This window comes from Coffea arabica, chromosome 11e, assembly GCF_036785885.1.
Source record: "Coffea arabica cultivar ET-39 chromosome 11e, Coffea Arabica ET-39 HiFi, whole genome shotgun sequence".
Lineage (NCBI taxonomy): Eukaryota > Viridiplantae > Streptophyta > Magnoliopsida > Gentianales > Rubiaceae > Coffea > Coffea arabica.
This window is the reverse complement of record NC_092331.1, coordinates 18,040,377-18,063,316: the sequence shown is the minus strand read 5'-3', so window position 1 is coordinate 18,063,316 and position 22,940 is coordinate 18,040,377. Positions and strand designations below refer to the sequence as shown.

Sequence of the window (22,940 nt, the reverse complement as noted above, 5' to 3'; positions counted from 1 at the left end):
GGTGAATGGTTATCATCTCAAACCTTACTATGAAGGGTTCCCCATTGAGGAAGTCAAATTCATACAACTAGAGGATCCAATTTATCCCGCTTGAGAGTTTCGACCAAGTCTAGCCAAGTACGTTAAACAAAGGTGCTGCTTGGGAGGCAATCCAAGGCTATTTGTTATAGTTTTTTTATGTTTCTCGAATTTTTGTTAATTGTTAGTTGCATTTAGTGAGTTTTTGTTTTTGTGGTAGGAAGTTGGCAGTTAGATGTGCCCACGCTAAGTGGTCATGCCTAAGAAAGTTTTAATTAAGCAGACAGAAGACTACCTAATAGTTAGACATGCCCACGCTAAGTGGTCATGCTTAAGGAAGGCAATTCACGTCTGCGAGCAGAAAACTCTCCATGAGTTAAGCGTGCCCACGCCAGGTTGTCACACTTAAGAAACTCAATTTCTGAAGATTAGTCAGAAAACTCTCTAGTAGTTAAGCGTGACCACCTGGTGATTGGTCAGAAGACTCGTAGGCAGTTAGGCGTGCCCAGCCTAACACAAGGGTTCTTTTAAAAAAAAAGGGTGAAAAGATGGAATTGCCCTCACTTATGTTCCAAAAAAAAAAGAAAAAAAAAAGAGAAGAAAACCCGTTGCCCTTCTTTCTTCTTTCTTCTCTTTCTTTTTTCTTTCTTCTTTCTTTTCCTTCTTCTTTTTCTTTATTTTTCTTCCTTTTCTTCTTCTTCCCCTCTCCCCGCCGTCGCACGTCCGCCTCGCCTTCCTCCAGCGCGCGTCCAGCTCCAACCAGCGGCGGCAACCGCGATCGCGACCAACCCTCTTGTCCGCCAGCGCGCGCCGCACGTGCCTCTTCTCTGCCATCGCACATAGACAATGCGCAGTTAGGCGCTCCAGCGCATGCCCAAGCGCAATCAGCGCGCTCCAACGCATCCAGGCTTGCCAACACCAACCACGCACGCTGCCCAGCGAGCCTCAGCGCACCTGGTCGCGCGCCTGCCCGCTGTCAAAGCGCGTGTCTCCCACGCGTGGCACCGTCTCCACCTCCATTGCCATCGCCGCTGCTTCACCGTCTTCTCCACTGCCTGGTCTTACCTCAAGCCCCTTCTTTCTCTAATTTTCTGTTACTTTTAGCTGAGAATAGATTTTTAATTTTTAGATGATGATAGTTAATTTGTGCTTATTTGGGGTGCTGTGATTTTGTCTTTGACCACGTCTGACTATTTGTTTAATCTTGCATTAAAATCGTTGTTTTTGGGGAGTTTTGTTGTGTTTTTTTTCTGTTTAATTAGTCTTTGTATGTTTCCTGTGTGTGGGGGTAGTATCGTTAAATGTTGTGTTTTCTGGTTTGTCTATTTCTTTAGTTGTCGGTATTTGGAGCTGTGATTGGGGACCCTTTGTTTAATTGGCGGCCAGTTGACTTATTTTTAGTGTTTGTACGTAGCTCTGGTCCTGTTTACTGGTGTCAAATGGTTAAAACAAAAGATAAAAGTAGGAATAGACCATCTACCTCCACCCCCAACCCACTGTCCCTTTGAGTTGACCTTCCCAAAGCGACTGTTTCAGAAGGCCTTTGGACCCGCCTTGGGAGGAATATGGAGGTTCACCTCTCTTCTCTGGTCCACTTCGGTGGACATTTGTCCTTCACCGGGGCTGCTGATAAGGAACAGTATGCCACTGCTTGTATAAGAAAAATTATTCTTTGTAAATTCATCTACGGCCCCACACTCGATCTTTTAAACATTAGGGATGAAGTCACTAGGAAGTTAACCGCCATAGGTTGGACAAATTATGCTTCTATTGTTTTACCTGCTTTCATTGAGTTAATTTGGGAATTCTATGCCACTTTCTAGTTCAATGTTCCTGATGAATTCTCTGTTACGATTTCTGAGGTGGTTCGGTTTAGATTGATGGGTAGGGAGTTCAAACAGTCCATCACTGAATTTAATTTGGCTCTTGGTTTTATTGACATTCCTTATTCCCAAACTGATGAATATATGGCAAGTGCCTGCGAATACACTGAGCTCTTTTTCTCCCATAACACTGGCTATTGGAAAGACTTGTCCGTTGACACTCAATCTTATGATCCTAGCCAGTCTAAAGTCTCTTTTCTTAGGAACCCCATTTTTCGCTATTTACACCATTTTATGGCTTATAGCTTCTCAAGTAGGAAAGATAGTTCGGGTACTTTGACCAAACCCGAGTTTTTTTTATTTGGTGTACAGTTGCTGAGATTAAGGTCAATTTGGGTTGTTGGTTTGCTTCTCACCTCCGAACTATCTTAAGCAAGAAAAATAAGTCGTTAATTCTAGGTTCTTTTATCACTCAATTGGCTATAAATCTTGAGGTTTTGGATTTGACTAATCATAATCTGCATTTGGCTTGTACTATGGAATCTCTTGATTTAGTTTGTTTGGAAAAGATGGGTCTAGTGCAACAGGTCAATGGTGTCTTCCAGTTCATTCCCCCGGGGCCGATCCAGATTTCCTCCTAGGCGCAAAGCTTCCAAATCTGCCATTTCTGAGACTGGCGGTCCTTCCACTGACACCCCTGGGCCTTCCTCTTCTGCTGACTGACAGTCTTCTGACCTCTGCTTCCAGCTACATCACATGGATTCTAGATTGGAGCGGATCGAGCGCCAGGTGTCTGGAATGGCGCAGAACTTGGCTTAGTACTTCACCCACGTGGGTTTCCGCCCACCCTTTCCTCCCGAATCTTAGTCCTTTTCTACCCTCGTCTGTGTATAGGGAAGTGTTGTTGCCCCATTACCTCTATTTTTTATCTTTATTTGCTTACATTGAGGGCAATGTAACGTTTAGGTGTAGGGAAGGATTAGTTATGCTTTTAGTTGTTTGATTTGCATTTTCTTTTCCTTAGTAGTTCTTTGATTTAAACACTGATGAATGTAATTGAGATACGAGTATGAGTAGTAAGTTTATGCCATGGGGTCTTTTACTTTTCTCGATGATGAGTTAATTGATGAATATGTTGAACTTGACATAATTTTGACCACTTGTGAGATTTTTGGGCTTATTTTTTTCGTTTGTTGAGTGGTTATTGCACATGGTTTGTCATTCTAGAACTTGCTCGGTTATGCATGTTATGACCATATTTAATTGAATTTGATGCATTAAAATGATGAGGGCACCTAGGATTGAACCATTTTTTACTTGCTCACAAACCTACTTTTATCTTATCTACCTTTAGTAAGCCAAGTTGAGCCTTTAACCCCTTTTCTTCGTTTGATACCTTAATTGTTAGCTGAAAAACCTTCTTTTTAGGCTTTCTCTTTATACCTTGAGTTGAAAAAATGCTTTGATTCCATTGCATGGGAGTTGGATATTATTTGAAAGGCAGTGAATCAGAAATGCAAGTATGACAAGTGAAGTTGATTTCTATGGTGTTGGTATTCAAAGAAAAAAAAGAGAAAAAAGCAAAAAGCAACAAAAGAAAAAAAAAGAAAGAAAATAAATATATAAAAAAAAAGAAGTTGAAATCAAAGTATTTGTGACAAGTGCCGACTATTACTTCATTTGTTGGGTTGTTGAGATGCCTTGGAGGTACAAATTCGCAAGAACCTGTGCAATGAATTTTCGGGCATTTTTTTGACATTTTTACACCCTTAAAATCCTTTTTATCCTACCCCTTCACCCGAGCCTCACTACAACCTTGTGAACTCCCTTTGATTTGTGCATTTAATTCATAGTTAAGTGGTGGAGATGTGATATATGAGCAAACTTATGGAAATGTCATTCTGTTGTGTTGATTTGACAGCCATCCTATTATATACTTTGGAGTGAATGAGTGCATATTAAATGTGAGAATTGTCAGTTTGGTATATTCTGATTTTGATGAAGTTATTGGGGAATTTTGAATACCGTTATTGGTATGAACTACTGTGAATTGTCTGGTATCTTAATTTCACTTTGAAGTTAATTATGCTTGAAGACAAGCATAGTTTAGGTATGGAGGAGATTGATAGGGTGTATTTTAGTGGGTTATTTCACTAATATTAATAGTTGTTTGGACTAAATGTCGCTCTATTTGGTGGATTCTACTCAGATTTTGTGTTTGGTGTTAATTGCAGGAAGTGGTGAAAAAAAGGTGCTGAAAATCAATATTTCAGAAGACTTCCGGACAGTTAGGCGTGCCCACGCCTAACTCCAACCTTCAAGGCTGGATTCTCGGGATTATTCGCACGTGAGAAGCTTCAAAAAAATGAGTTAAGTAGCTGGCTACAAATTGGGAAATCAGTGGGGTCACTCCAAAAGAAAGCAAACGCTGAAGAAGCTAAATTGTAAAAGGATTGTTGTTTAGGAAGTAATTGGTATTTGGATACCAATTAATTAGGAGAAAAAGTAGGAAAGGTGAGAGATTTTAGGCACCGTTTCTTTTGGAGGCTAAAAAAGCAGAGAAGTATTTTGTACATTATTCTTGTCTTTGATTTTTGAGGCTTCTTGGCAAAACTTGGAGAAAAACAAATGAAAAAGCCACAATTGTTGACTTGTTCTATTTCTTCTTTTTGACTGAATTGGAGAGACATCAGACTCTCTTTATGCTTTTGCTAGAGACAAAAGAAGGCAACGATATTTCTTGTTCTTTCTTGCTGTATTGACCGATTTCGAGAGACAAGAATTGACGGCGTTTCTCAATTGTTTTGTGTGGCTTGTTCTCCATTAATGGAGAACTAACTTCCTATTTCTAGTCAAGGGGATAACTAAAGATTTGGTTCAATAATAACTGTGAGATCTAAATTATTTTAACTATTTCCTTCATTTATTGGTATTTGTATGTTTTCTGCTTTTAATTGTTATAACTATTGTGTATGATTGAATAGTTGTGCAGTATTTAATTATTCACGTAGTCTATTTGCAATTGGGGGTAGTTGAATCCGTAATTATTCGATTACTTTCGTCCCGGTAGCAACTGACATAATTGAATTTATGTCAGGAAAACATACGATCTAACTTAAACAAACCCTCGTAGCATGTTTGTTAGTTAGCGTTGGGCTTTTCTAATTCGTAATGCAATCTAAAAAATAAATTCTATGGTCGTACCTAGGGTTATTTCTTGGTTAGAGAAATAGTTAACGGTCGTACCTTGACTATCGAAAAAATAAGGAAAATCTGGTTGTTTATCGCGTGTATGATAGCTATAACCAACATATTAATAAATATTGGAATTATATGTGAATCGATGATCAGTTGCCTGAACCATTTCTAAAGTGTACCCTTGGCTAGAGTTTTTCCAATTATTTTTCTCAATTAATTAATTTTCACAGTTAATTTATTTAGTTAGCAATTCATTAGCATTTAATTCTCAAAACCCCCGTTTGTCTTAGTTTAAGAAGAAACGAATTTTTCCCTAGTCCCTAAGGAAACGACCCTGCTTGCTACTGTCTACTAGTTAGTAAAGTTTGTCACTTAATTAATTCAGATATATCAGATTAAGCAAACTCTTCGGAACCAGGGTGAATCAAGTAACCCATTGTACATCTAGAGTCCCTACTCTAGTACCTGAATTGATTATTGACTGCTTTTAGAGGTAGTTAGGTTTTTATTATTATTGCACAGACTCGACATTTGTCAGGTATTAGGCATCGATTCCACAAGGAAGATTGCAACAACCGGTGGTTTTCGAACTCCTTTATTATCTAAACTACCATAAACATAAAATTAATGAAAATAACACTAGAAAACTCCTAAAGATATGGAATTCCTTACTACAGGTTAAGTGATCTTGACTAGTTATGACGTAATTTTCTAATATATGTGAAACCTTCTCTCGTAGTGAATCAACTATACTTGTCGATAAACCATACTTATTCTCATGGTTATGAATTAACTACAAAGTCATTTCTTCTATGAAATTACATGAAGCAAGCCACTAAAGCCATATAGGTGCACCTCTACTCTCGTGAGTGTACTTCCTATGTTTATCATTTTCTTGAACTAGTGTTAAATTTCAATTTTCATTGCAAACTTAACACCTTTAAATTATCACAATTAATGCCCGATTAACCATGATTAGAAAAACAAAAGTGATAAATAACTTGCTCAACATAATATCATCAAATAACCAAGTAAACATCATAAACTAGATATAGTAAGTTCAACCATAATTCTAGGCATAAACTTTAACTAAACATGAAGAAAATGAATGAAAGATCCATATTTGTATTATAACTAAACATAAGATACAATACAAGAAATAAAGTGATAAGAGAAATATCACCCATGTCACTTGAACTCCATGCTCTCCATCTTCATCCTCAACTTCATCTAAGTTTAGCTACAAATACAAGAAGGAAACACTACACTACCTACACTATACTACTCTAACTAATGAACTAAGAGAACTCTAGTGAAGGTCTAAATTTTGGTGAAGTTTCTCTAGCCTTCCAAAGTTTTTGAAATGTTCTCCAAAGGCCTCTATTTATAGAGGAATTCAAGAGTCAAATGAGTTGTTAAAGTTGTCATTTTTTACTCTTGAATCTTCCATGAGTTGTCTTTCCAACTTTCCAACCTTTTCTTGATCAGATACAGCTGAGATTGAGTTGGAAAAGTTGTATGAAAGTAGAGCAAGTTGATGAGCAAGTTGCAACAATCAGGTGAGAATACACGAATTGAGAATACGCGACTACAAGCCATGTATTCATGAAGTCGTGTTTTCAGTTTTGTATATTTGGCATCGATTCAACTGCTTTTTTCTTGATGATGAAAGCTGAACTATCTCTTGTGCAAACTATAAAAGTTGTAGTCCTTTCCATGCCTCAAGAATCATCCCATTTGGAGCTCTTTGGACTGAGATATGATCAAAATACCATCAACTGATCAGAGATCTGTTTCATCTTGTGACAACAGAGTTGCACTTCTGTATTTTGACATTTTGACAAGGAAAACGACTGAACTAGACTTCAATGTCTTCATACCAAATGTATATCTATCTCTTAGCTTCAAAATAGTTCAAGAATCATTTCAATCCAATACTTGTAACTCAAGATATAGCTGGAATACCATAATGTGTCGAAGCTGTGAAACTTGCTTCCTTCGTTCTAGATTGCATTTCCTCTTTTGCACTTCATATCTTCTTTTTATCACTTTAAACCATCATCGATCATCCAATTATCTTGTCAAATCATGCCATTTGATGATTGAATTCTTAAACCTACAAAAACATGAAGTTTTTACCATTAAAATCCATAAAAATGCAATTTTTACACTCCAAACTATAAAATGCATATTTTCACTATAAACCTAGTTCATTAGCTATAAAACTAAATAAAACACACCAAAAACTAATTAATAAACCACATTAAAAACACATAAAATAGACACTTATCAAATACCCCACACTTGAACCATTGCTTGTCCTCAAGCAATAAGAAATACAAACCAACAATGATTCAAAATTTTGAAAATAAACATATGTGCACCATTCAATTTCATTTCCTCAAAAACAAGGTAAATAACAATTATGCAATCACTCAATTAAGTTCAAGTACTCATAATATCAAGTAAAGGAGAGCCAATTATACCACATTATAACAAGTTCAAGTCAATTTCTCATCCTTACAGAATTTCACAAACAAGTAACTCATATGGTCAATAAAATGCTATAGAATCCGATGATCATCTTCTTATTCAACTTAGAGAGGAATTTATTCATATAATATAGTCAACTTAGATCAATATTTTTAGATAAAGATCGCCGGTTACTCAACACTTCATATCCTCAAGTTTCCTTGCCTACTCTTAATTCAAGTATCGTTTTACACGAAAGTCGACATTTTTAGATGAAGACTCCCGGTTACTAAACACAAGAAACATTGGAGTAGAACAAATTTTGTTCTTTTCTTTTTTCAAAGCAAAGATAATAACATTCCCACAAAAGAATAATCATGAGAAGAGTATTGTACTTATTGACCATATTAATCACTTAACTTATAAAATCAAGTAAAGAGAAGAAATTTTATCAAACATGCAAAATGTAGGCATAATTTTCTCCACTTTACAAAATAAAATTTCCTATAAATATATAAATTATAATCACATAATAGCCATTCCTAAGTTAAATAAGAAAAGAAGTTTCCAAACCACATATATTTATCTCAAAACCAGAAGGAATTTGAATTACTAAAGGTATGGAACTTGTTGCACCTTCAATCATAGCCATTCATTGTATTGGGTTGAGTAAATCTCAACCGTCCAATCATTGGACAAAAGTGAAAAAATTTGAAACTTTTTGGGGCATTTTGCAATTTTGGACAAGATTTTGAAAAAATTTTGGCAGAGTTTTTCCTTATAAATGGACTAAATTCCCTGCCAACAACCTCAAGATTGAACAAATTGAAGCACAAGAAATATTCCTAATATCAAGTCCAAATCATTTCAAACACAAGTCAATCACAACCGATGCATATCATCTCAATTCTCCCCCCCCACACTTAACATGCACATTGTGCTCAATGTGTAAAAAGGGAAACCAAGATAAAGAAAGTAATACTTCCCTATTGTTGCAATTGAAGTGTCAAAGCATGAAGTGCATGAGCCATTGTCCACTTCTCTCCACAACTTCATGAGTTCCATTTGTATCCATTAGTAATAGAAACCTAAACTACAAAATGGCAAATAAACTAAGTAAGGTTGTGACGGCCCCACCTCCCCCTGAGGCGAACCAGAGGGTTCGGCGGGCCGCCTGCCCAGCTCTCGCCGGGACTCAGTCGTTCACTACAATCCTCAAATATATTACAAGAATAAACATCAAATATTACAATGTAAATCTCCAATATTTACATATAAACAAAACGAAGCGGAAACTAATTCCAAGCGTGGAACGTATGTATACATCCGATCGATTCCAAACATTCATTACAATCCCTAATAATAACTATTACACAAAAGGAAATCCAAATTCAAACCATACACGAGATAATCCATCCATTCACATGAATAAGCACAACAAGTCCTGCCTTCGCCTTGAGCCCTGTGGAGGGGAATAAAATATTTTTGGGGTGAGCTAGAAGCTCAGCGAGTAACCAAATAAAACCAGTAATCAAATATCTTTCACAATAATTCATTTCGATGATGTCATGATGTCATGATTCAAGTATCAAATGCACGTATTTTTGCTCTCGTGAGCCAGTGAAATCATTGAAACTAAACACCCAACGCTCAAACAGATCATGAAACCATAAACATTAAAGGGGAGCAGCATCGGTGCTCCAGATCATATCACAAACTCACGAAAGTGGTGGAGACGTTGGTGTCCAGCACAAGACTCCTCAAGAACTCATTAAAGCCAAACCATGTCAAGAACTCGTATGCGCGCACACATGATATGCAAACCAAAGAAACAATGCAAGGAACATTTCAAAAGTAACTTTGGAAACAGTTTAGGGTCACTCACCTCCACGGCTCAGAAACCATCCATCATGTATCATTGCCTTGCTCAACTCCAAGCCTTAGATCACAAACCCAATGCAAACAAGTCCCTTCAAAGTTCGGACAGCACTTCCCCTACATTTGCTAACTTTTCCAGCCATCATGGCTTCATTATTACTCCAGCCAGTCCCAAAGTCACACAAATAAGTTCATCTAATATCCATTCAGCAAGCTCCAAGTAGTACAAAGACAAGTCAAGCTAGGGAAAAGTCCGGAAATGAAGGTTAAGCTCAAAACCAGAAAAATAGTTTTGACGTCATAATGCGGTAATGGCACAACTCTCACTACAATTATCGGTTGGGGGTGTAAGACCCACCGTTTCGAAGCTATGAAACAGGGCTACAACAATGTAGAAGGTCACTCAATCCAGTTCCTAGCTTAACTAGGTCGAAAATGCCAAACACTAAACCAGAATCAACAAAACAGGTTTGCAAAACACAGAAAACTGTAATCGGTATATCGCAGTCCATACAAGTCCAAATGCCGAAATTCCAAAGGCATAAGTTAGCTAAGACATCCAGCTACATTTCATCAGAAGACACCAACTCCAAAATCCAAACCAATTCCAGTCAAAATGTCCAATTACTATCGCAGTTTTCGCATTCTGATCAAAGCAGAACAGCTACAGTAAAAACGGCATAACTCACTCTACACTCATCCAAATGACCTGAAATTTTACAGGCACCTCAAACACATCAATACCTACAACTTTCATGTTTTGAGCAAAGTCTAATTCGGCCTCTAACCCAGTGATCTAAAACCGGACAGAATTGGGGTTCAAGAACCCTAACTTTTCAAATTTCACACCAAATCCAAAATTGATTGTATTTAACCACATTTCACATCCACTAGAGCCATTTTAGTCCATTGCAAATCATCATACAAGACCCCAACATCAAGATCATATTAAACCAGAAAAAATCCCAATAAAATAAAAACTTCACCAAAACTCTTCAAATCAAGAAATAAATCACATTTTCACACACTCATGCCACTTCTAAGCATCATATAACCATCATTAAAGGTATTAGGGTGTTTCAAGCTTCACTTACCAAGAAACAAGAGAGAGAGAGATGTTGGCCACCTTAGACCTTCAAACAAACTTCACTACACAACTTGCTAGCACTAGAAGGAAAGTTTCTATGGAGTGAAATCTTGTTTATGGCCTTGATTGAGATGATTTGCTAGTAGAAACTTGAAGATTGGAGAAGTTTTCCTTCTTGCAAGAGTGAGAGAGAGAGCCGGCCAAACAAGAGAGAAAAATGGTGATTTTTTGGTGAATTTTGGATATTTAATCCCTTGGTCAAATAAGTCAAGACAATGAATAGTAATTCTTAAAAGTTCAACCAATAAGAAAATGACACGTGGCACCTTATTAAATGCATTCCTATCCTTCTTTTCTCTCTCACATCAATCACTTCACACACTCTACTTATCCCTTAACACCCGATAAATTTTACACAGTATCCGGAATTTAACCTAACTGGCCGAATTTTTCCGAACTTTTCGCACTAGTGGGTCCCACGTCCAATATATATTCTTAATTTCTCAAAAACTAACCGATACTAGAAAAATCATTTTAAAACTATCTTTGCTCATAAACTTTATCTGGGGAATTTTTCTAATCAAGAAAATGTAGAAAAGGAGGGCGATTAAATAAATAAACCCTAGAAAATTAGAAAATTTTCGGGTTCTCAAACTCATTTTTTTCCGGGGCGTCACAATCTCCCCTCCTTAAAAGAATGTCGTCCTCGACATTCCCTCTTGTACCAATCAAGTCGAGATATCCCGCAAGAATCACTAATATTGCAACCCAAACCCACAGTCCGGCATCCTAAACTTCAAGCCTAGGATACACTACAGAGATCTGAAGCCTAAGCTCTGATACCAACTGTGACGGCCCCACCTCCCCCTGAGGCGAACCAGAGGGTTCGGCGGGCCGCCTGCCCAGCTCTCGCCGGGACTCAGTCGTTCACTACAATCCTCAAATATATTACAAGAATAAACCTCAAATATTACAATGTAAATCTCCAATATTTACATATAAACAAAACGAAGCGGAAACTAATTCCAAGCGTGGAACGTATGTATACATCCGATCGATTCCAAACATTCATTACAATCCCTAATAATAACTATTACACAAAAGGAAATCCAAATTCAAACCATACACGAGATAATCCATCCATTCACATGAATAAGCACAACAAGTCCTGTCTTCGCCTTGAGCCCTGTGGAGGGGAATAAAATATTTTTGGGGTGAGCTAGAAGCTCAGCGAGTAACCAAATAAAACCAGTAATCAAATATCTTTCACAATAATTCATTTCGATGATGTCATGATGTCATGATTCAAGTATCAAATGCACGTATTTTTGCTCTCGTGAGCCAGTGAAATCATTGAAACTAAACACCCAACGCTCAAACAGATCATGAAACCATAAACATTAAAGGGGAGCAGCATCGGTGCTCCAGATCATATCACAAACTCACGAAAGTGGTGGAGACGTTGGTGTCCAGCACAAGACTCCTCAAGAACTCATTAAAGCCAAACCATGTCAAGAACTCGTATGCGCGCACACATGATATGCAAACCAAAGAAACAATGCAAGGAACATTTCAAAAGTAACTTTGGAAACAGTTTAGGGTCACTCACCTCCACGGCTCAGAAACCATCCATCATGTATCATTGCCTTGCTCAACTCCAAGCCTTAGATCACAAACCCAATGCAAACAAGTCCCTTCAAAGTTCGGACAGCACTTCCCCTACATTTGCTAACTTTTCCAGCCATCATGGCTTCATTATTACTCCAGCCAGTCCCAAAGTCACACAAATAAGTTCATCTAATATCCATTCAGCAAGCTCCAAGTAGTACAAAGACAAGTCAAGCTAGGGAAAAGTCCGGAAATGAAGGTTAAGCTCAAAACCAGAAAAACAGTTTTGACGTCATAATGCGGTAATGGCACAACTCTCACTACAATTATCGGTTGGGGGTGTAAGACCCACCGTTTCGAAGCTATGAAACAGGGCTACAACAATGTAGAAGGTCACTCAATCCAGTTCCTAGCTTAACTAGGTCGAAAATGCCAAACACTAAACCAGAATCACCAAAACAGGTTTGCAAAACACAGAAAACTGTAATCGGTATATCGCAGTCCATACAAGTCCAAATGCCGAAATTCCAAAGGCATAAGTTAGCTAAGACATCCAGCTACATTTCATCAGAAGACACCAACTCCAAAATCCAAACCAATTCCAGTCAAAATGTCCAATTACTATCGCAGTTTTCGCATTCTGATCAAAGCAGAACAGCTACAGTAAAAACGGCATAACTCACTCTACACTCATCCAAATGACCTGAAATTTTACAGGCACCTCAAACACATCAATACCTACAACTTTCATGTTTTGATCAAAGTCTAATTCGGCCTCTAACCCAGTGATCTAAAACCGGACAGAATTGGGGTTCAAGAACCCTAACTTTTCAAATTTCACACCAAATCCAAAATTGATTGTATTTAACCACATTTCACATCCACTAGAGCCATTTTAGTCCATTGCAAATCATCATACAAGACCCCAACATCAAGATCATATTAAACCAGAAAAAATCCCAATAAAATAAAAACTTCACCAAAACTCTTCAAATCAAGAAATAAATCACATTTTCACACACTCATGCCACTTCTAAGCATCATATAACCATCATTAAAGGTAGTAGGGTGTTTCAAGCTTCACTTACCAAGAAACAAGAGAGAGAGAGATGTTGGCCACCTTAGACCTACAAACAAACTTCACTACACAACTTGCTAGCACTAGAAGGAAAGTTTCTATGGAGTGAAATCTTGTTTATGGCCTTGATTGAGATGATTTGCTAGTAGAAACTTGAAGATTGGAGAAGTTTTCCTTCTTGCAAGAGTGAGAGAGAGAGCCGGCCAAACAAGAGAGAAAAATGGTGATTTTTTGGTGAATTTTGGATATTTAATCCCTTGGTCAAATAAGTCAAGACAATGAATAGTAATTCTTAAAAGTTCAACCAATAAGAAAATGACACGTGGCACCTTATTAAATGCATTCCTATCCTTCTTTTCTCTCTCACATCAATCACTTCACACACTCTACTTATCCCTTAACACCCGATAAATTTTACACAGTATCCGGAATTTAACCTAACTGGCCGAATTTTTCCGAACTTTTCGCACTAGTGGGTCCCACGTCCAATATATATTCTTAATTTCTCAAAAACTAACCGATACTAGAAAAATCATTTTAAAACTATCTTTGCTCATAAACTTTATCTGGGGAATTTTTCTAATCAAGAAAATGTAGAAAAGGAGGGCGATTAAATAAATAAACCCTAGAAAATTAGAAAATTTTCGGGTTCTCAAACTCATTTTTTTCCGGGGCGTCACAAAGGTCAAGAATGCAAAAAACGACAAAGGTATGAAGAATATTTTGCAGATAACTCTGTGCCAAAGTCTCTCACATTAGCACACCACATTTTCCAAACTCCTTAAGCATTTAGCACTATCATCACATTTATTACCTAGAATATGAAGTATAAGCATGTTTCCTTCTCTAGGTAATTATATCATCACCATATAATAACAAGATTAGGAGTAAAATACAATCTAAGAACATACATTATGCACATGTTCAATTTTACCCCTAAAATGTCACCAAAATTGCTACATTCTTCACATATTCAAAATTTATCATCCAATCATGCCCTATATGAAGAATAAGCAATCAAATTGGCTAAAATGTCACCATATAATGAATGTGTACATGTAAGCACCATAAACAAGTCATATTTGAGCAATTGAAAACGTCCAATTATGCTTAACAACATTCCAAGAGCAAATACTATATTGATCATAAAGTAAGAATGTGCATTAAGTGAAATATTGCATAGATCATCACATTCCCGCATTTGATCATCTAAACATGCTAAGAGATGTTAAATAAGCATAATGAAACTTATATACATCAACCAATAACATCACCTATTCACCATCCAAAGTGTATCAATATACTCATAAGATATGCAAATGGTGAATTTGAAGTACCAAATTAAGTTGAAGAAAGTTACCGCAAATTGGTAGAGTGATGTTTGGTGATGCAAATGGTGCAAAAACCCTATGAAAGTCACCCCAATTGACCTCCAATAGATTTGGATAGAAACTATGAGCCCTAGCCTTAATCCAATTTTTGAGATGTTTTATGCGAATTCTAATCGGTTATAAAAGCTCTATGAAGGTCAAATGATGTTTATTAGATGATTTCTTGCAAGAAAATGGTGTATAAGAGGAGATTGATGAAATGTCTGTGAGTGTATGTGAGGTGAAAAGGAAGAAGAAAAAGGAGATGAACCTGCGTTTTCATTTTAAAAGAGAAATCCTAAAAACGCGACTTCAAAATGCGAGCTAAAAGTCGCGTTTTGGAACTTCGCGTTTTCAATTGAAAAAACTCAAGATCGAATACGCGGCTTATGAAAACACGACTTGGAGTCTCATTTTGGTAGCCGCGTTTTCTTCTTTGTTTTCACAGAATTGAATATGCGACTTCAAGTCACATATTGCTGAGCTCCCGTTTTCTTCATGCTGCAATTTTTCTGCAGAAATTTATTAACTTTTCAAAAATTGTGCTTTTACTCTAATTACTTAAAATGAATTTTAGATCATTCGTTTGCCAAAATATTCAATACACGCACATGTAAAACAATCAAAACATGCATTTTACCCCCTTCTAATGAATCAAAAACAACATTTACTCAAATTGAGAGGTTGAGTTCCTTGATCGAATTTCGCCTTTTCCACCTCATTTGATCACTTTTGCCTCTATTTCCAATACCTACAAAAGAAAAACAACAAAATAACTCAAACTCATAATTTAAACATAAAATCACACCAAAATAACATAAATTTAAACAAACTTTGGGTTGCCTCCCAACAAGCGCTTTTGTTTATAGTCGTTGGCTCGACTATTTTGCCTCATTTTTCAAGGAGGCTTTGTTAATGAATAATCCACCATTTTAGGTTATGGTGGATCATTAAAAGGTGGCTTTATAGCAAAAGCCACATGTTCTGAAGATATGAGAGGTGGAAGAAGCTTACCTATATCAAGTGATTCATAGACATTACCTTGAATGTGTATCACTTGAGAACTCACCAAAGGAACGTCCGCTTGGCTTTCTTGGAGAATAATATCTTTAAAACCTGTACTCTCAATACATTGCTCAAGAGGGGTGAAAAATGAGTCTTTAATACTCATCTCTTGAGGTTCAAAGGTAGTTTCAAAGATATTATCTTGTAAAATGGACATGTCATCATTGAAACTCAAATTGGATTCATCGTTTTGATCAAAATATAATCCATTTTCACATACAACATTCCCATCATTCATGTTAGAGTCATTTTGCATATCATTAGAAGAAATAACTTCACACAAAACATATAATTGGTCTTGTATTCTACCAAAGTGAGAAATTAATTCATCTAATCTTTCCTCAACCCTATCAAAACGGTCAGAGGTTACATTTGCTAGCATATCTATAACTAATTCCGAAGATGGCTTAGAATGGTTAGCTAATGGTCCACTTTCTAATTCCAAAGGTGAATGTGGATTAACTAACCTTTCTATTGCCAATTCTCAAGATGGTTTATGTTCATATTGGACACATTCCGGTGGATAATCATAAAAACATGGAGAATCACTATAAATACATTGATTATCCAAACCATAAGCATAAAAATTGCCCCGATTAGGACCATATTGATCAAAACAAGAATTGTAATGCCCAAATTCACCATAATAATCCACATTTTGTGTTTGTCTACATGTATGAATAGTATGATAACCTCCACACAAGTCACAAATCAAATAATAAGAATTAAAAGCATTAATATTCCTCTTTTGCTCAAGCATATTCATAATGGTGTCCATTTGAATTTTAACATTATAACATCAAATTTAAACTTTAAACACCTTAAACCATCTTCAAAAGACATACTATTAGTAATTTCTTGATTATCTCTATTCAAGGAGTTTTGCACGTGATAACCATCCAGTATCGATCTTCCATCTCTCATGCATTGTCTCCTCAAGTTTTCTACTCTCCTTGAATCTCTAAACATGTCTTTAAAGTAACTTAAAAACAAGTTTAGTCAAAGAGAATAGTTGACTCGACACATATAAAAAACATACAAATAAAGACTCAACAACACACAAAATACAACTAAGAAGATACTAGACACAACAAAAACAAGAAAAATAAATAAAAATGTCTAAATTAATAAAGTTGCTCTTAGCACCGATATTGACAAATCTTCCCCGGCAACGGCGCCAAAAACTTGACGTGCGCGGGGTATACATATACAATTTGTTCATTCACAATCAAATTTTATGTTTATAAATCCTAAATACCCCACACACGATTTTTTCGCAAGTATACGAATGGTTTATTGAGCACAAGGGTATTAGGTATTGATCCTACAGGGAAGATTGCAACTACCGGTGGTTTTCGAACTCCTTTATTATCTAGACAACCATAACTATAAAATTAATGAAGATAACACTAGAAAACTCTTAGAGATATGAAATTCCTTACTACTTTTGCAAGTGGCATTACCGGTTAAGTGAATGCTATTATCTTGGCTAGTTATGGCATAATTTCCTGATATATGTGAAACCTACTCTCGTAGTGAATCAACTATACTTGTAGATAAATCATACCTACTCTCGTGGTTATGAATTAACTACAAAGTCATTTCTTCTATGAAATTACATGAAACAAGTCATTAAACCATATAGGTGTACCTCTACTTTTGTGAATGTACTCCCTAGGTTTATCACTTCCTTGAACTTGTGTTTAATTTCAATTTTTATTGCAAACTTAACACCTTTAGATTATCACAATTAATGGCCGGTTAATCATGATTAGAAAAGCAAAAGTGATAAATAACTTGTTCAATATAATATCATCAAATAACCAAGTCAACATCATAAATTAGATATAGTAAGTTCAACCATAACTATAGGCATAAACTTTAACTAAACATGAAGAAAATGAAAGAAAGATCCATATTTGTATTATAACTAAACATAAGATGCAATACAAGAAATAAAGTGATAGGAGAAATGTCACTCATGTCACTTGAACTCCATGCTCTCCATCTTCATCCTCAACTTCATCTAAGTTTAGCTACAAATACAAGAAGGAAACACTACACTACCTACACTATACTACTCTAACTAATGAACTAAGGAAACTCTCGTGAAAGTCTATATTTTGTTGGAGTTTCTCTAGCCTTCTAAAGTTTTTAAAATGTTTCCAAAGGCCTCTATTTATAGAGGAATTCAAGAATCAAATGAGTTGTTAAAGTTGTCATTTTTTACTCTTGAATCTTTCCATGAGTTGTCTCACAAACTTTCCAACCTTTTCTTGATCAGATACACCCGAGATTGATAGATGGAATTGAGGTAGAAAATTTGTATGAAAACAGAGCAAGTTGATGAGCAAGTTGCAACAATCAGGTGAGAATACGCGACTACAAGCCACGTATTCATGAAGTCGTGTTTTCACTTCTGTATATTTGGCATCGATTCAACTGTTTTTTCTTGATGATGAAGGCTGAACTAGCTCTTGTGCAAAACATAAAAGTTGAGCCCTTTGAGTTAGCTTTCCAATGCCTCAAGAATCATCAATTTGGAGCTCTTTGGACCGAGATATGATCAAAATACCATCAACTGATCAGATCTCTATTTTAGCTTGTGATAATAGAGTTGCACTTCTGTATTTTGACATTTTGACAAGGAAAACGACTGAACTGGATTTCGATGTCTTCATACCAAATGTATATCTATCTCTTAGCTTCAAAATGGTTCAAGAATCACCTCAATCCAATTCTTGTATTTCGAGATATAGCCAGAACACCATAATGTGTCAAAGCTGTGAAACTTGCTTCCTTCATTCTTGATTGCATTTCCTCTTTTGCACTTCATAACTTCTTTTTATCTCTTTAAACCATCATCAATCATCGAATTATCTTGTCAAATCATGTCATTTGATGATTGAATTCTTAAACCTACAAAAACATGAAATTTTCACCATTAAAATCCATAGATATGCAAATTTTACACTCCAAACCATAAAATGCATATTTTCACTATAAAGCTAGTGCATTAGCTATAAAATTAGATAAAACACACCAAAACTAATTAATAAAACACAGTAAAAACACGTAAAATATATACTTATCAATCGCATCGCGCAATTTATTTTCCACTTGTGAAATAATCCATGCTTCTGGATAGGATGTTTTCGTCGCCTAATTTGATATCAACTTATTGACAATTCACTTTATGATTTTCATAACCGCAATTCAACTAATAGAATTTTTCTTGAATCCTTATCTTCACAGCCACAATCAATTTGACAAATCTTGCAGACAAATCTTATGATCCAATCCTCACAAGCTAGACATTTCATGACCATCCTTCTTGTCTAACTTGATCAACAAATTTCTTCGCTACAATTTTTATGCTCTAACTCTGACAACGAAAAACAACTATAATTTTTATACTAACTCTGACAGTGAAAAATATCCACTATAAATCTTGTAATCGGGACAAATGTTAAATGTTCAAAGGCACCCTAAGTTCAATTTCTTGAATCTAGAACTCTGATACCAGAAGTAGAACTCAAAAAATTTCATTCAAAAATTTCAGCAATGTACAGAAGGCAGTGGATGTTGTTCCTGATTTAAACCCAACTTGGACACTTATCATAATTGATTCAGGCACGTACAGGGAGAAAGTGACGGTTAGTGTAAATAAGAAAAACTTATTAATACAAGGTCAGGGCTATTTATAGACAATGATTGCTTAGAATGACACTGCTAATTCGACTGGAGGAACTCCATTCAGCTATACAACTGCCATTATATCTACCAATTTAGTAACTTATAATATTAGCTTTCAGAACACAGCTCCTCCTCCATCCCCTGGTGCAGTCGGAGCACAGACTGTGGCACTGAGAATTTTCGGTGACAAAGCTGCATTTTATGAGTGTGGATTCTATGGGGCAAAAGATATCCTTTATGACGATAGTGGAAGGCACTATTTCGAAATTTGTTCGTCTAAGGATCCATCGATTTCATAATTGGAAATGGAATATCATTTTACAAGAATTACGTGATAAATTTAGTAGCAAAAGAAGTTTCAAGTGGTATTAGTGGAGCCATCACAATGTAGGCGCGGAATTCAATAAGCGAGAATTCAGGCTTCTCTTTCATGAATTGCAGCGTTAAAGGCGGTAGTAAAATATGGCAGGGATGAGTTTCAAGGTCTCATGCTACAGTGATTTTCTCAATGTCATCTTTTTGATGTACAACCCAAAAAATTTACCAAAAAACATATAACAGATATATTTCATAAAATCAATATATATGAGAAGGCAATTTACATACATACAAGTATGTGTAGGGGGAGATATGTATCACAAAATCAATATATATGAAGAGACAATTTACAAACACGCAAGTATGTGTGGGAGATGAGGAATAATTGTTAACAATCTATTATTAATCACACATAACGACAAAACTCTTAAATTTTAGTCTTCTCAACTAAATACAATAATATGATACCCTATTTATATACTAGATGGTTTGATAAACAAGTTTTACACCCATAAGAAATTTCTTAATAAAATACTAATTTCTAAACAATAAAACTACCATAATTTAATTCCAATACAATTATTAAAACACTAACTTGACTAAAACACTACTAAATAATAATATGAAAATTTCTAAAACACTACTAACATAATATTGGTTCAAGAATTGTATTGTTGAGATATTAAGAGAAAAGTAGGTCGGTTGCTTCTGTAAGGATCGAAGACAACCTAAGAGGGGGTGAATTAGGTTTTCAAAAAATCAGCTGAAATATAGGTCACTCTTTTTTCAAGCCTACCCTGCTTTTCTCAAAGACCACTCAATGGATCAGATTATAAGAAAATACAGATGTTCGTGAGATGAGAATGTGAGCAGATTATATAGTAAAGCTGTAAATGAAAGTAGAAAAACAAACCAGACTTCAAACTCCACTTGAGTTTGAACAAAACTTTATATAATCAGCTACTTCAAGTTGAACAGTCTTGCAACCAATTTCTTGTGTACAAAGGAAGGATCACTTCCTTCTTGCCCCAAACCACACTTGGTCAAGCAAGGAAGTTTTACACACTCTGAAAACCCTCACAATGCTACACTATTGAAGAAGCTGAGTCACACTTGAAAAGCTACAAGAAAATTGCACAAGCAAAGAGTACAAATGTTCCTTTGGAGTATTCTAACACTTGAATCACTCACTATCTGATGTAGACTTGATGTGCAAAGTTATTCTGAGGTGGTTGACTTTGTTCTTTCTATAGGAGACCAGAAAATTCTTCAATTAATGCTGTCAACGGGTAGAAGGCGACTGAAGAGTCAACTAGCCGTTGGTGCTGTCGGACGTCCGATAGTCAGTTTTTATGCGTCCGAATGAGATCAATGAGTTCTGGAAGTTTTCTTGAATCTCTTAGGACGTCCGATCCCCTATCACCATGCGTCCGAGAGTAAGATGCACACTTGGAATTTCCTCTTCAATTCCTTCGGACGGCCGATGGGTTCAATGTGTTGCGTCCGAAGTGCAGCAACGCTTGTCGGACGTCCGATACTCAGGTGTTGAGCGTCCGATCGTGATCAGTGGTTGTAGAAGCCTCAGCTTGTCTTCTTCGGACGTCCGAGTCTGAGCTCTTCACACGTCCGAAGATACTCAACGGATGTCGGACGTCCGATACTCTCCTTTTGTGCGTCCGGCAACTTACTCAGCACTTTTCATCCTTTTTGATCTTCCTTTTTGCTTTAAGTCCACAGACCTGTTTAGTGTCATTTCTGAAAAGGGTTTCTTCAAAAAGTATTAGTAATATCCATTTGTTTTGTAATCATCAAAATATTGAGATAAACAATCTCCCCGTTTTTTATGATGACAAAACACTTGGATAGAGCAAAAAATAACAATAACAGCTCCCCCTAACGAAGTGCATGAGTATACAGAAAAAAACGCAATCTACACCATCAGTACCATTAGTAACTCCCCCTGAAACTGACTCCCCCTAACTAGTTGCTTTATGCCATCAGTGCTAAACCAATTCTCCCCCTTTTTGTCATCACAAAAGTGAGTGGCAGTTTTGATACCAACAGTTTTGAGTATCAGATAACATCAGTATGATCCAACAGAAACATTAACAATAGCACGCATTTGGATATCACAGATAATCAGATAATATCAGCAAAATCCATTCATGTTCAGCACAATCTGAAATCATTCATAACAAACACATTCATTCAGTAAATTCCAAAACAAACAACTATCCATAACAGACATTCATAACAGTAGATAATATCCAGTTGTACAAACCGGTGTACAACACTTAGTACATAACGTACGGAAAGTTTTGCAGTGCAAAAGATGAACTATAGTCCTAGATTATGGTGCAGTGACCTAGTAGTGCCTAGATGGTGATTTTAGATGATCCAGGCCTCCTCCTGGTCAGACGAAACTGTTCAGGGTCCTCTTCTTCCTCAGTTTCTTCATCATCATCTTCATATGCTTCCTCAGTTACTGGAGCCTTGCCTTTATCCTTGGGCTGAGAGCTGGAAGCTGGTGTGGTCTCAGTACCAGTAGTTGGCCTTGTAGGCTCAGGTCTTGGTTCTTTCTGATGAGCAGTCTCATTGGTCTCAGGTATAGGGGGCACAAGAAGGTTCCTTTTTTCAAGGAAAGAGGATTGTTGGTCAGAGGTCATGGTCATCATGAGACCATCTTCAAGAAGCATAACATGCTGTTTGAGGTCTTCAAGCAAGGAGATGACCTCAGAGTTGGAAGAGAAGGACTTACTGGCAGACTTCCTAGGATGAATGGTGAAAGGAGAAACATAGCCTGACTGATCACGGGGAGTTCTAGGAGTGACAGGGGTTTCATGCAAGTTTTTTCTTCTAGACTCGGCCACAGTTTCCTTATAGCACCAATGACCATCAAAAAATTTTAGGTTCTTTCTTTCAAAATAAGCTATTGAAAAAACTGATGAAGCTCTGTCTTTGGGAGATTTGCCAGAAAAAGGTATTTCAAAATGGGCAAAAATAGGGGTCAGAAATCTGCCATAGGAAAGCTTCCTACGACTGTCAGTGCTAATTTTGAGCATAAACTTGCACATTATAAATCCAAAGTCAATGCGGATTTTTTCAACAAAGCAGTAGAAAAGATAGAGTTCCATTTTGTTTGCATCTGTTCTGTGGCCATCAGTTGGCACCAACAGATTCGAAATGATGGTAAAGATGATCAGATTCTGAGGACTGAGATCATCCAATCTTGCCTCAGTAGGAGTGTTGAATTTGGTTTGAAAGTAAGTCATGAGTTTAGCATTGTAAAAATGATGATATGCAGAAGGAAATTCCTCATACGAAAGGAA

General features: G+C 36.5%; 1 pseudogene; it reads left to right on the top strand.

Annotated features, from left to right (window-relative positions):
- The first annotated feature begins 1,583 nt into the window (after nucleotides 1-1,583).
- LOC140021184 (probable pectinesterase 15) lies at nucleotides 1,584-19,816 on the top strand (annotated as a pseudogene).
- Nucleotides 19,817-22,940: the final 3,124 nt, after the last annotated feature.